The 13,521-nt window shown below is 44.0% G+C and overlaps 1 long non-coding RNA gene across 1 annotated transcript; it reads left to right on the top strand.

Moving 5' to 3' along the window:
• The first annotated feature begins 4,312 nt into the window (after positions 1-4,312).
• Positions 4,313-8,935, top strand: LOC133493628 (uncharacterized). Its single transcript, XR_009793065.1, has 3 exons — positions 4,313-6,598; positions 7,017-7,125; positions 7,202-8,935. It is a non-coding gene; the product is annotated as an uncharacterized LOC133493628 (long non-coding RNA).
• Positions 8,936-13,521: the final 4,586 nt, after the last annotated feature.

Raw genomic sequence — 13,521 nt, 5'->3', positions numbered from 1 at the left:
AGGGTCGACGACTTCAAATACTTGGGGTCAACAATACAGAGCAATGGAGAGTGTGGTCAGGAAGTGAAGAAACGGGTCCAAGCAGGTTGGAACGGCTGGCGAAAGGTGTCTGGTGTGTTATGTGACAGAAGAGTGTCTGCTAGGATGAAGGGCAAAGTTTACAAAACAGTGGTGAGGCCGGCCATGATGTACGGATTAGAGACAGTGGCACTGAAGAAACAACAGGAAGCTGAACTGGAGGTGGCAGAAATGAAGATGTTGAGGTTCTCGCTCGGAGTGACCAGGTTGGATAGGATTAGAAATGAGCTCATTAGAGGGACAGCCAAAGCTGGATGTTTTGGAGACAAGATTCAAGAGAGCAGACTTCGATGGTTTGGACATGTTCAGAGGCGTGAGAGTGAGTATATTGGTAGAAGGATGCTGAGGATGGAGCTCCCAGGCAAAAGAGCGAGAGGAAGACCAAAGAGAAGGTTTATGGATGTGGTGAGGGAAGACATGAGGGCAGTTGGGGTTAGAGAGGAAGATGCAGGAGATAGGCTAAGATGGCAAAAGATGACACGCTGTGGCGACCCCTAACGGGACAAGCCGAAAGGAAAAGAAGAAGATTACGTGCCAACATTTGAACAATAGAGGATCCTACAAGCTGCGATTGGCTGGCAAACAGTTCAGTGTGTACCCTGCCTTCTGCCTGACGATAGTTGAGAGGCTCCAGCACTCATGTGCCCTTTGTGAGGAGAACAATCTCAGATAATGAATGGATGGATCCTCCGGCGTGGAGGGTGAATGTTTACATCATCTGCCCCACCGGTCTGAGGTATGGGGTTCAAATTCCAGCCCTGCCTGTGTGGCATTTGCATGTTTTCCCCATACCTCTGTGGGATTTCTTTGGGTGCTCCGCTCTCCTCCAACATCCCCAAAACGTGGATGGTTGGTTAATTGAAGACTCTCAATTGCCTGTAGGTGTGGATGTGAGCCTGAGCGATTGTATGTTTCTTTGCCCTGCAATTGGCTTGTCAACAGTTCAGGGTGCACCCCGCCTCCTGCCAGCCCTCCCACAACCTGACTGCGGTTAAGCAGAGCGGAAGATCAATGAATACATGAATTTCCAAACAGAACATAAGAGCATCAACTGCAATTATGCTGACAAAAAAGTCTTCAATATAGCCGGACCGCGATAAATGATCCATGATGTAGTTGACTGTACTTGGTTACTTTCCACGATTGGGATCAAATTTTCAGACTAATGTGATCATGTTTCCTTCACTAGCGAAAGGTCCTCCGTTTGAAACCAAGTGGAAACAGCACGAGTTGTGTCTCTTTCTTGTTAGCAAGCTGTCTGAGATTTGCTGGTCCCATTTCTGTCTCAAGTGATGCAACAGTATGATTTTTCTGAGAAGACGTCTCACTTGTTCCGAATGTCAGTCATTTGGACACGTAGCGGCAGTGCCGAATGGGAGATAGTTGTCCAAAATGTGGAGGAGAAGCGCTGCCATTGTGGAGGACAACACAGGGTGACTTGTGGGTGGGGATGCAAAGTAAGAAAGACGGCGGTGGAAATGAATCAGTCAGGTTCAGGTGGTCAGTAAAATTTGTAATGAATACTGAGAAGATTTTTTAGATTCAACAGCTCAAGTTTAATGGATTATGTACACCACCAAATGAAAAATATTACAAATACAATTGATGAGGCTAGATTAATGCAGTCAATTTTATTGCTGGTTCTAGCTGTGTAAACTTTGATTTTCATGTATTATCTTGTGCTTATTTGGAGTTGTATTTGTTCGCATTGAAGCTGCGGGGCCTAGTCTACCCTAGCTCGGGAACATCAAGTAACGTATGTAATCAAATATTGGCTGAGGTGGTAAACATCAATCATGAGTACTTACACAACCTCCTAAACCTATGGTTCGTCTACAACGAGGACCGTGAGTACTTAGTAGTAAGTTGGGCGAGTGGAAACGTGAATTTAAACTTGCTTATATGCCTAGACCACCTTAGCTTAGCTGGCTAACAACGAGTCGCGTTTGCGATCAAACCGTGCTGTTGAAGAAACATTGAACGTGAGTAACTTCATAACGTATATGACCTAAACGTGTACAACGAGGGACGTGAGGACTTACAGGAAATTTAAAAAGTCGTATGCTAATACCCAAATACGAGCCGCATCGTTCGCGTTGAAGCTGCTCAGCTCAAGTTAGCCTACCCTAGCGCGCTCACAACTTTACCTGGTCCCTTACATCCACATATCCTTGGAATCGTCATATCCATTATTTTTTCACACAGGTAGTATGTGATTTGTGTACCTTATGTGCTGACTGTGTTTATTTGATTGCTTGTTTTGACTATCTGCAGCCTGAAGGGGGGCACAATTCCTGTGCGCCCTGTAGGCCGGTCCCAAGCCCGGATAAATGCAGAGGGTTGCGCCAGGAAGGGCATCCGGCGTAAAATTGTGCCAAACATATATGAGCGTTCATCAAACGACTTCCAGACTTATTGGTCATGACACGAGTTAACTACGCCCGCCCCCGGCACTGTTAATCTGCAATTCGTGGGTAGAAATTCAGATAATGTGGGTAGAAAACAAAAAAGAGAAGGAAAGCGGCTTATTCAGCAGAAGAAGAAGAGCAATGCAAAGACCATACAGCTGTGTATTATGACAGGAAAAGCTCAGGAGTTAGTTGACATGATGATTAGGAGAAAGGTTCTTGTATTGTGCATCCAAGAGAGCAAGTAGAAAGTGAGTAAGGCTCGAATTATAGGTGCAGGTTTTAAATTATTTTATCATGGAGTATATTGGAAGAAAAATAGAGTAGGGGTTATTTTAAAAGAAGACCTGGCTAAGAACGTCTTGGAGGTGAAAAGAGTATCAGATCGAGTGATGAGGCTGAAATTTGAAATTGGGGGTATTGTGTATAATGTGATCAGTGGCTATGCCCCACAAGTGAAATTTTGGAAGGAACTAGACGAAGTAGTCCTGAGCATCCCAGAGAGAGAGTTGTGATTGGTGCAGGTTTCAATGGACATGTTGGCGAAGGAAATAGGGGCGATGAAGAAGTGATGGGTAAGTACAGCATTCAGCAAAGGAAATTTGAGGGTCAGGTGGTGGTGGACTTGGAAATGGCAGTGGTGAACACTTATTTCCAAAAGAGACAGGAACAGAGAGTGACCTAGAAGAGTGGAGGTAGAAGCATGCAAATGGATAATATTTTGTGCAGATGTTGTAATCTGAACGATTTTACTGATTGTAAGGTAGTGGTGCTGCAGTAATGGATAGGCTGATAGATGAGGTTAGACTGGAATCCTCTTGGACTATGATGTCCCTGTTTCCTTTCCCAATATGTCCATTACAATCTGCACCAATCACAACTCTCTCGCTGTCAGGGATGCTCAGAACTCCTTCATCTAGTTCCTTCCAGAATTTCGCTTTCAACTCTAGGTCACATCCTACCTGTGGGGGATAGCTGCTAACCACATTATACATAACACCCTCAATTTCAAATTTTAGTCTCATCACTCGATCTGATACTCTTTTCACCTCCGAGACATTCTTAGCTAGCTCTTCCTTTAAAATAACCCCTACTACATTTCTCTTCCCATCTTCTCCGTGATAGAATAATTTAAACCCTGCTCCTAAACTTCTCGCCTTACTACCTTTCCACCTGCTCTCTTGGATGCACAGAATATCAACCTCTCTCCTAATCGTTATGTCAACCAACTCCTGGCCTTGTCCTATCATAGTCCCAACATTCAAAGTCCCTACACTCAGTTGTAGGATCTGTGCATTCATCTTTTTCTTCTGATGACGCATCCGGTTTCCTCCTCTTCTTTGTCTTCGACCCACAGTAGCTGAATTTCCACCGACGCCCTGCAGGTTAGCAGTGCCGTGGACGGGCGTTGTTAACCCGGGCCACGACCGATCCGGTATGGGAATCTTTAGATGAACGCTCATATTTGTTTGGCACAGTTTTTACGCCGGATGCCCTTCCTGACGAAACCCTCTGGATTTATCCAGGCTTGAGACCGGTGCCTAGAGATTCCACTGGTTTGTGCCCCCATAAGGGCTGCATTAAACGTACATATATGTGCATATCTTTTTATCAACTTTTGTTTTAAAGTTAGGGTTAGGATATAACATATGTTAGCTCCCTCTATGTTGAAGAAGGGGAACTATGAGACTGGGGGATTTCCCAGTAAGCGTCTGCTACGTACCCAGAGTTCCCCTGTTAGTCATGCATGCGCATTAATCACAAGGAGACTTTTCACCACGTGGGAGTGCCCAGACTGTCACATCGACAATATGGTGCTGTGAAAATGGTGACATCATGTGTATGAGCTCTATGGGTTGTTTTCACTGACGTCACATTTTTTGATGAATAACCCACACACCACTGCAGGCCGCCATTTAACCTCTCTACCTAACGCGTACCAGTGTTGTAGCCTGCGGAATGCTCTGTTTGTGTTTTTGTGTTTCATGGGCGTCTTGGGACTCAACTACACAAAAGATGACTTGCTAAACATCAGAGAGCCGCCTTCTGACTTTTTTTTTTTGACAACTCTCACCAATTCGCTGAAGCTTTTTCCAGAGTTGCTAGTTGGTGCGCTCTTCAAAGCCTCACGATGAAGAGGCTCGCGATCCGGGTTACACGTCCGACTTCGACAGCGGGAACATCGGCGTTCAAGGCATCACAAAGGGTGACTTTACGTGAAAACAACCCATATATCCAGTAACAGTATATCCACTTCTCTAAAGAAAGATAGACAAATGGGTGTCGATTGTGCTCCATTATGCCAGCTCTCTCTCCGGATAAATGCAGAGGAGTTGCGTCAGGAAGGGCATCCGGCGTAAAAACTGCCATACAAATATGAGTCTTCATCCATTGGCTGGCAACGAGTTCAGGGTGTACCCTGCCCCCTGCCCGTTAACAGCTGGGATAGGCTCCAGCACTTCTCCGACCCTTGTGAGGAAAGGCAGTTAAGAAAATGGATGGATTTTTGTGACATGATGGTGTTATTAAGAAATGCATTCGATTATTGTAGCGCTAGATCCCAAATTCAAAGCTAGCCACTTGGATTTCGTCAAGAAACGGGACATGCCAAAAGGAAAAGAAGAAAAAGAACCACGACTTTGTGCCAACCACCACCTTGTCAGATTGAACGCTTGTGTCCCACTTCCAGGTTACCATTTGTCTCAAAGGGGGAATCACCTTCCTTTTTTAGATGGATTACATTAAGGAAAAACCTTTTATTAATCAGTGTCAAAAAATCCAAAGGTTGGTCTTAATAGTGAGTTTTTGGTTCAGTTCAGAGAAAGCCACGCTCCAACTGATGCTTTACTTGTTGTGATGTGATTCGATATTATATTGAAAAGGGACAGCAGGCTTGACTTGAGTCGACTGGAGTGGTTTCCAGGTCATTGGGGGTGCCGCTTTAAACATTACTGGTGCAGGGGATATTGGGCAAATCTCGTTGTTTTTCTTCATCTTCTTGGCCTGTGGTAGGAGATTCGTTCGGCTTGAGTAAATCTTGTACAGAATGCTGTGAAACCTCGAGTCCCCTGATCACTCTTTAATGTACTAAAACATAATTAGTGCAATCTTCGTGTCCGGTTGGCGTCGTCTCGTCCACGGTCTATTTTAGCTTATCTTATCTTGCTAAAAAAAGAGAGAGACGTTTGTAATCAAGAATTCGCTAAACAGAGGTTAAGATTGAGGTAGTCTTCTTTCCGCCACAGACTAGTAAGGAATGACAAAAGTGACACATAAGTGTGCTTAAAAACACACTATCAACTAAAATCTGTCGGCTTTTTCCGGGAGTAGATAATATTCTCCATTGTGACGTCACGCGCATGAGTTCAATGAAGAACTACTTATGTCTGGCATAAAACGGAGAGACATATGTTCTCCATATTGGAGGATGAATGCTCGTTACAAAAAAAAAAAAAATAAATAAAATCGATATCAATAATCCTAGGCGTCACTTCCACACCGGTAATTCCTGCCGTGACCCAGATTTGAACGACGGTTGCTGAGGAAACAACGCGGGGTTCAGACCACGATGCGACCACATTTTGGTGGAAACTGCCACGAAAGTTGGCTGTCGGAAACTTGTGACTGCAGCAAGAACAGATTGTGATCAGTCAGCATTAGTCCGTGGTGGTCTGGTTGTTAGGGTTCCTGTTCCGATCAGGCTGTGTACATTTTTGAGCCTGTTTGGTCTGTGCTGCTCAACATTGAAACGCTGTACATTGACTCAACGTTGTTCCGCTCTTAAAGCAGCCCGATTGAGGAGCCTGTCCCTTTAAATTGTTTTGCCGTAAAGGATCATGGGTAATACATCTCCTTCTACTCTCTTTGTGGAAAGAGAGACGATCACCCTTCTGCAAATCTTCCTGAATTTAGACCGAATGTGAATCGTCGACAACGGACACCGCCTTTAACGGCTTTAGTGGACTAAAACCTCATTCGTGCTGTATTCGTAACCGGTTTGAGTCGTCTCGTCCACGTTGAAGCTCCTCGGGGTGTCTTATCATAGCTGATCTTGCTAACAAAGAGCGAGCCCTTTGTGATCAACACTTCGCTACGCAAAGCTCAAGATTGAGGTAAAGGCTGCTTCTTTCCACCACAAAACTAGAAATAATGTCGAATAAAATCCAGCAACGTGCTTCGTCAAAAAAAAAAAGGAATAAAAATCGAAACACCAAGCACTACATTCTATCGGCGTAATTTGTCTGAAGTTCTTTTGCGTATGAACCCCTCAATTATTTTCTGAATCTTTATGTATGTAAGTGCGAATGCTTGGTTTCAATGTGCCTTCCCATTGGCTGGCATCGAGTTCGGGGTGTGCCCCTTGTGTGGATACACAGCTCATAAAATGGTTATGACTAATTTAGATTTTGTATCATTTTTTTTAATAAGATTGTGTATCATGTTTCAGTCTTCGTCTTTAATTGTTTAAAATGTTGGGTTTGCATTTGATTTTCTCATTCCTCCAAACTGAAAGTGTGAAAATGTGTGCAGGAAGAGTACGAGGAGGAATTTAGGGGCTCAAAAGAAGAGGAGGAGCCACTACGTAACCCCTTGGACGTTGTGTTCAATGTGCAGCCTCAAATTGTGCTACGAAGAGCAAGTTGGTTCACTTCTTTTTCACTCATTGCATGCAATATGAATGTAAGGATATTCCTGTGTTTATTTTTGTATTTCAGATTATTTGATGATACGTGGGTGGTGGCATGGTGTATTAGCTGGAACGTGTTGGCCTCACAGTTCTGAGGATCTGGGTTCAATCCCAGGCCTCCCTGTAACGGACTTTACATAGTCTCCCCTTACCTGTGTGGGTTTTCTCTAGGGCACTCCAATTTCCTCTCACATCCCAAAAACATGCAACGTTAATTAAAATGATTAATTAATTCATCTAAATTGCCCTGAGGTGCAATTGTGAGTGGGGCTGTTGGTCTCGATGTCCCATGCGATTGACTGGCAACCAGTCAGGGTGTAACTCCCCTTCTCCCTGTTGAAAGCTGGGATAGGCTCCAGCACTCTCGTGACCCTTGTGAGGATAAGCGGCGAAGAAAATAGATGGATGGATTATAAAATGCAATATATTGGATTACACTCATTTCCTCACCCAGTGAAATTTTATTGTACCTCACTTTCTTTTAACCTAATAAATACTTAAAATGCGGGTGACATCCCTATAAACATTCTAAAATAGATATTGTCATGAAAAATACATATAACAGTATTCACTTCAATGCCTATACGTAAAAAAAAAAAAGTGAGCGGAGAGCGCGTCATCCATGCACAAAGTTGCGCAGTTGAGTGTCCCACGACATCCAAGTGTTCGCCATATTAGTCGCGTCATCTGTCCTTGACGTCATCGTCACTTCCGCCGTTGAAAACGCGCAGTGCCTGCTACTATGGAAGCCGAACAACAGAGATATTCGGATTTTTCCAACGCCCCTTCTGACACGGAAGCTATTTTCGAAAAGGACAACACCACACAACCCAGTGAAGTTACCGGGGCAATAATACACTATTGTTTCGACCCCTCAGGGCAATATTGTTTCGAGCCATATTCAGATGATATGCCATTAAGGCCAAAGCGCATCCCGTCCGATCCACTTCCGCGGCGGAGATGAACCATCGCGGCTCATCGCAGGCCGGCCGGTGTGGCTTATGACGGAGCCGAGCGATGCCCCTTTGTGTTCAAGATCGAGCCTGTGCGGTTCATGGTCGCACGTAACTAAGTAACGCATTCTCGGCTGGGTTCTTCAGAGCCGCCCCCGTCGCAAAGCCCGACACGCAGCCTTCGCGGAAGATGTGACTACCGAACGCGGCGCCTCAGCCGGTGTGGCTGAGTTTCGGCCCGCCGTGCTATATAAGGAGGGGGTGGAGCCAAGCTATGTTGCAGGCTGAGTGAGACATTGTTGGCTGGGCGACGCGAACATCGACATATTTCATACGCGGATCTTTTGTTACGTTATGAGAGAGACCGATTACGTGGTCCGCTCCAAACTATAATTTTTTTTTAGGAGCTGTATGCGCACATCAACACATTTCATACGCGGATCTTTTGCTATGTTATGAGAGAGACCGATTACGTGGTCCGCCCCAAACAATTTTTTTTTTTTAGTAGCTGTATACACGCCTACCTGTTATTTGGAACCCACGAAGCTGTCGTCCTTTGCACCCGTGCAATCCATTTTTCACAACGAACAGGGTCTCTTTCAAACTTATGAAGGTTAATTCCATTCTCCCCAGTGTTCAAGCAATGTCCAGCAATGCAATGAGCCGGCATTTTGGCTTACATGAAGGAACAACGAGCTACCTTCGCAGAGGTCAAACTAATGGAAACAAACGAGTCTATGTGGGGCCGCCACTGTCCTTTACGTCACTTCCTGCTTTTTCTTGACAACAAATTCCTGAGAGGATTTTCATGGCGGGAGTTACAAAAAGCTGTATACGTCAAAATCATGTTTTGTGGTGAAAAAACACATGGGACCATATTGGCTGTGGGTTTTTCATTTATAATATACCAAAAATCATCCGTTTGACGACACTTGAACTTTAAAGGTCCACTGTCATGAAATGAATGAATTTTAGTATGTTATTAATGAAAAAAATAGCAGGTCGTATGGACCCATCCGTTTTTTCACCACAAAACATGATTTTGACGTATATGGCTTTTTGTAACTCCTGCCATGAAAATGCTCTCGAGGGATTTGAGAAGAAACAAGAAATGACATACAGGGCAGTAGCCCACTCAAGCTTTGTTCCTTAGTGTTAGCCAAAATGCCGGCTCGCTGTATTGGTGGATATAGCTTGAACACTCGGGAGGATCGAATCGCTTTTCATACTTTTCCCAAAAGACCCGGTTCATCGTGAAAAATTGATTTCACAGATACAAAGGACGAGAACTTTGTGGGTTCCAAATGACAGGTAGGTGTGTATACAGCAACTAAAAATAAGTAATAGTTGGTGGGGACTTAATCTGTATATCATGGGTGCTAAATGTGTCTGTGCCACCCTGGCCGAAGCCCTGATCGGTGGACGCGTGCTGCCGGGGTTGCTCGTCACGGTGCCGGGCTCCAGTGGCTCATCTCCGCCGCGGAAGTGGATCGGGCGGGGAGGCGGTTTGGCTGCAGCAATGTCGTCGTTGCCTGTGAGCGGCGTTGTTTATCACCGCCGCGGAAGTGGATCGGACGAGGAGGTGGTTTGGCCGCGGTGTCGTCGCTCGCGGGCGGCAGCATTTTCATCACCGCCATGGAGGTGGATCGGGCGGGGAGTTGGTTTGGCCGCGCACATTTATGCCCTAATCCGCATATCATCTAAATATGGCTCAAAACGATAGGGTTATATCGCCCCAGTCACTTCACTCGGTTGTGAGATGTTCTCTTCTTAGGAAAGAGCTTCCAATGCAGAAGGGGCATCGGAAAAATCCAAATATCTCTGTTGTTTGTCTCCCAGAGTAGGTGGCACAGTGTGTTTTCAATGGCGACTGTCTCAGTGTGACATCACTGACAGAAGATGTGGTGACCACTTGAATGTCAAATGAGACTTCCGCAACTTTGCGCATGGATGACACGCTCTCCGGCAATGTTCCTTCCAATTTTTTACGTGTCTGAGCAAACAGACTCAGTCCGTGAGCACTCCCTTTGACCACTGAGCATCATCAGACGTATGCACTGTGGTCAATCAGTGTCATCCATTGAAGTTACATGGCTCAGTCAAAGTTTCAGATGACATTCCTATCAGAACATTTTTCAGAACAATTTTGTGTTTTTGTAAACTTGCACTGAAAATGTCAACAAACAAAAAAATACATTGCAATACAAATACATACCAAGCCAACTATTAACTATAAATTTGAAAGGTTGCTTCCGACTTTGTTTCATTTTTTTTTTAACCCACAATGATATCCCCGTCTGTTTTTCTTGGTGTAAAACTGAATTATTACTTGCAGAATATCTTTCGCAATGCACGTTGAAAGCTGAATGATGCTCCCAAACAGTTTTAGGGTTAATGTTATGTTGCCTACTATATTTAAAATAAAGAATTTGCTTTTTGGGCAATGTATCATCTGTGCTTTCCTCCTGAATCAGGCTGTACCAAGGTAGAATTTTAACATTATACACTATCTCATCCTGTACTTTCTACTTTGGCTTCAGACCAGACCTTTTTTTACTCAAAAAAAGAAAATGTCCATTTTCAACACTTTTTTTTTTTTCAATTGTTCACATACGCGGATGATTGTAATTATGGGTGTACCCCTTTAAAGTCTATAGAGTTAGTCATTTAAACAGTGGTGAGGGCAGCCGTGATGTACGAATTAGAAACGGTGGTACTGAAGAGACAACAGGAAGCAGAACTGGAGGTGGCAGAAATGAAGATGTAGAGGTTCTCGCTCAGAGTGATGAAGTTGGATAGGATTAGAAAGGAGCTCATTAGCGGGACAGCCAAAGTTGGATGCTTTGGAGACAAGGTTAGAGAGAGCAGACTTTGATGGTTTGGACATGTTCAGAGGCGGGAGTGAGTATGTTGGTAGAAGAGTGCTGAGGATGGAGCTGCCAGGCAAAAGAGTGTGAGTAAGAAAAAAGAAAAGATTGATGAATGTGGTGAGGGAGGACATGAGGACAGTGGGTGTTAGAGAGGAAGATGCACCAGATAAGCTTAGGTGGAAAAAGATTACACGCTGTGGCGACCCCTAATTGGGATAAGCCGAAAGGAAAAGAAGAAGTGTAGATCTTTAAAATGGAGAGGGGGCGGTGTGGCCGAGCAGCAGCTCTTTATGAGAGGCAGTGTGCTGCCGTGTGTAAAAAAAAAAAAAAAAAAAAAAAGACGTCAATCTGTAGTTCTCTGCGCTGGATCAGTTTTCCGCAGTTGCGCAGCTTAGAGGGAACATTGCTCTCCGCTTGTATTTATTTTTTCGTATGTACATTGAAGTGAATAATGTTATGTATTTTTCATTATCTATTTTAGAATGGTTACAGGCACGACACTTGACCTTTAATATATTAATAAATGAGAAATTGTGGGAGAAACAGTTTTTTATCCACCCATCCTTTTTCTGACCTGCTTATCCTCACAAGGGTCGCAGGAGTGCTGGAGCCTATGCCAGCTATCTTTGGGTGAGAGCCGGGTTACACCCTGAAATGGTTGCCAGCCGATCACAGGGCACAAATAAACAACCATTCACACTCACATTGACATGACTGGCAATGTACAGTCTTGAATCAACCCACCATTTGTGTTTTTGGGATGTGGGAGGAATCTAGAGTGCCTGGAAAAACCCACCGAGGCACACACAGAACATGCAAACTCCACACAGGCTGGGCTGGGATTTGTCCTCAGAACTGCAAGGCAGATGTGCTCACCTTTTGCTGCCCACTGCAGGTCTACTCCATTCCAAATTGGGAAGGCTGCATTAAAGGCTCGGCAATTCATCACTACCATAATACAACATCATTCATCAAATTTTATCCGTTCCACACAATAAGAGACATTTGGTCAGAGAATTATTGCGTCCAATAACAGAAAATCGCAGCACGGCGTCTATATTTTATAACAACTGTTAGTACCCATTGTTTTTGGTTACCCGCATGACAAATGATGAGGTAAGAGAAACTTTTAATTGTTTTGGTGGGTGTTTGCAATTAAATGTTTGATTATATCATGTATGTTTTCAAATCTGTCTGATGTTATGATGAGTATATATTACACACACACACACACGTACTGAAAAAAATGCTGAAAAGATACGAGCTGTCCTCCTCAGTTGAGAAGGAGAGTGGGTTGGGCAACATGTTTTGTAAAATTTTAAGTCCTGTCCATGACAACTCAAGAAATGTTCTGATGCTCTGATGATGGAAGTGGGTTAACAGTCCTCTCCTCTGATTAGGAAGTGAAAGCATTTGCTCTTAAACTTTAACATGTATTTACCAAAAGCTCACTGATTCAAATTGCAGCTATGACTGTGCATGTCGAAGTTTCCTTGGGCAAGACGCTGAACCTCAATATGCTCAAATTGGGGCTGGTGTCTTGCATGGGAGGAGTCATTCATTGGTGTGTGCGTGTGCGTGGTTGTATTGCTATCCTTGTGTGGACCAACCCTTGACAAAACACCTTTGCTGTGAGGATATTTTTCTTTGTGAGGACATTTCTGCTGGTCCTCACAAAAATAATGCTTAGATAAGCTCCATTAGTCCTAATAAAAAAGTTTCAGAAAATGTCCTCAGAGAGCTAGAAACCTCAGAACGCATGAGTACACACATGTCCCATGTGGCACTTGTGGGTACTACAGGCGTAATTCAATCCAATTTTCTGATTGGTCAAGTCCAGAGAATTTTCTGATTGGCTGTTTCAGTCATGCGCCCTCAAAGCTGCATAGAATTGAGACTGCACAATGAGGAAATGAGGCAGAGACCACATTTCAGCTCAATAAAAGCTGCAAAATAAAGCATTTGTCAAGTAATAGTAAGTTTCTTTCAGCTTGTCCCTTTCGGGGTCACCACAGCGTGTCATCTCAGATGAACGCACATATGTTTGGCACAATTTTTATTAAAATTAAAATGAGTCATATTATTTATTATTACTTAATATCTTCTTTTTCTTTCAGCTTGTCCCGTTTGGGGGCGCCACAGCGTGTCATGTTTTTCCATTTAAGCCTATCTCGTGCATCCTCCTCTCTAACACCCACTGTCCTCATGTCCTCCCTTGCAAGTGTGAGTCATTGAATACTATTCCATCTATCCATCCATCCATCCATCCATCCATCCATCCATCCATCCATCCATCCATCCATCCATCCATCTAAATACTAACGCGAAGGAACAACAAGCTATCTTCCCGGAGGTAAAACTGGAAACAAACGAGTCTAATAGGAGGCGCCTCTGTCCCGTATGTCACTTCCTGCTTCTTCTGGAAAAAAAATACCTCGAGAGGATTTTCATGGCGGGAGTTACAAAAAGCTGTATATGTCAAATTCATGTTTTGTGGTGAAAAAACACATGGGACCATATTGGCT

Source organism: Syngnathoides biaculeatus, chromosome 20, assembly GCF_019802595.1.
Source record: "Syngnathoides biaculeatus isolate LvHL_M chromosome 20, ASM1980259v1, whole genome shotgun sequence".
Lineage (NCBI taxonomy): Eukaryota > Metazoa > Chordata > Actinopteri > Syngnathiformes > Syngnathidae > Syngnathoides > Syngnathoides biaculeatus.
This window is presented reverse-complemented; position numbering and strand designations above follow the sequence as displayed.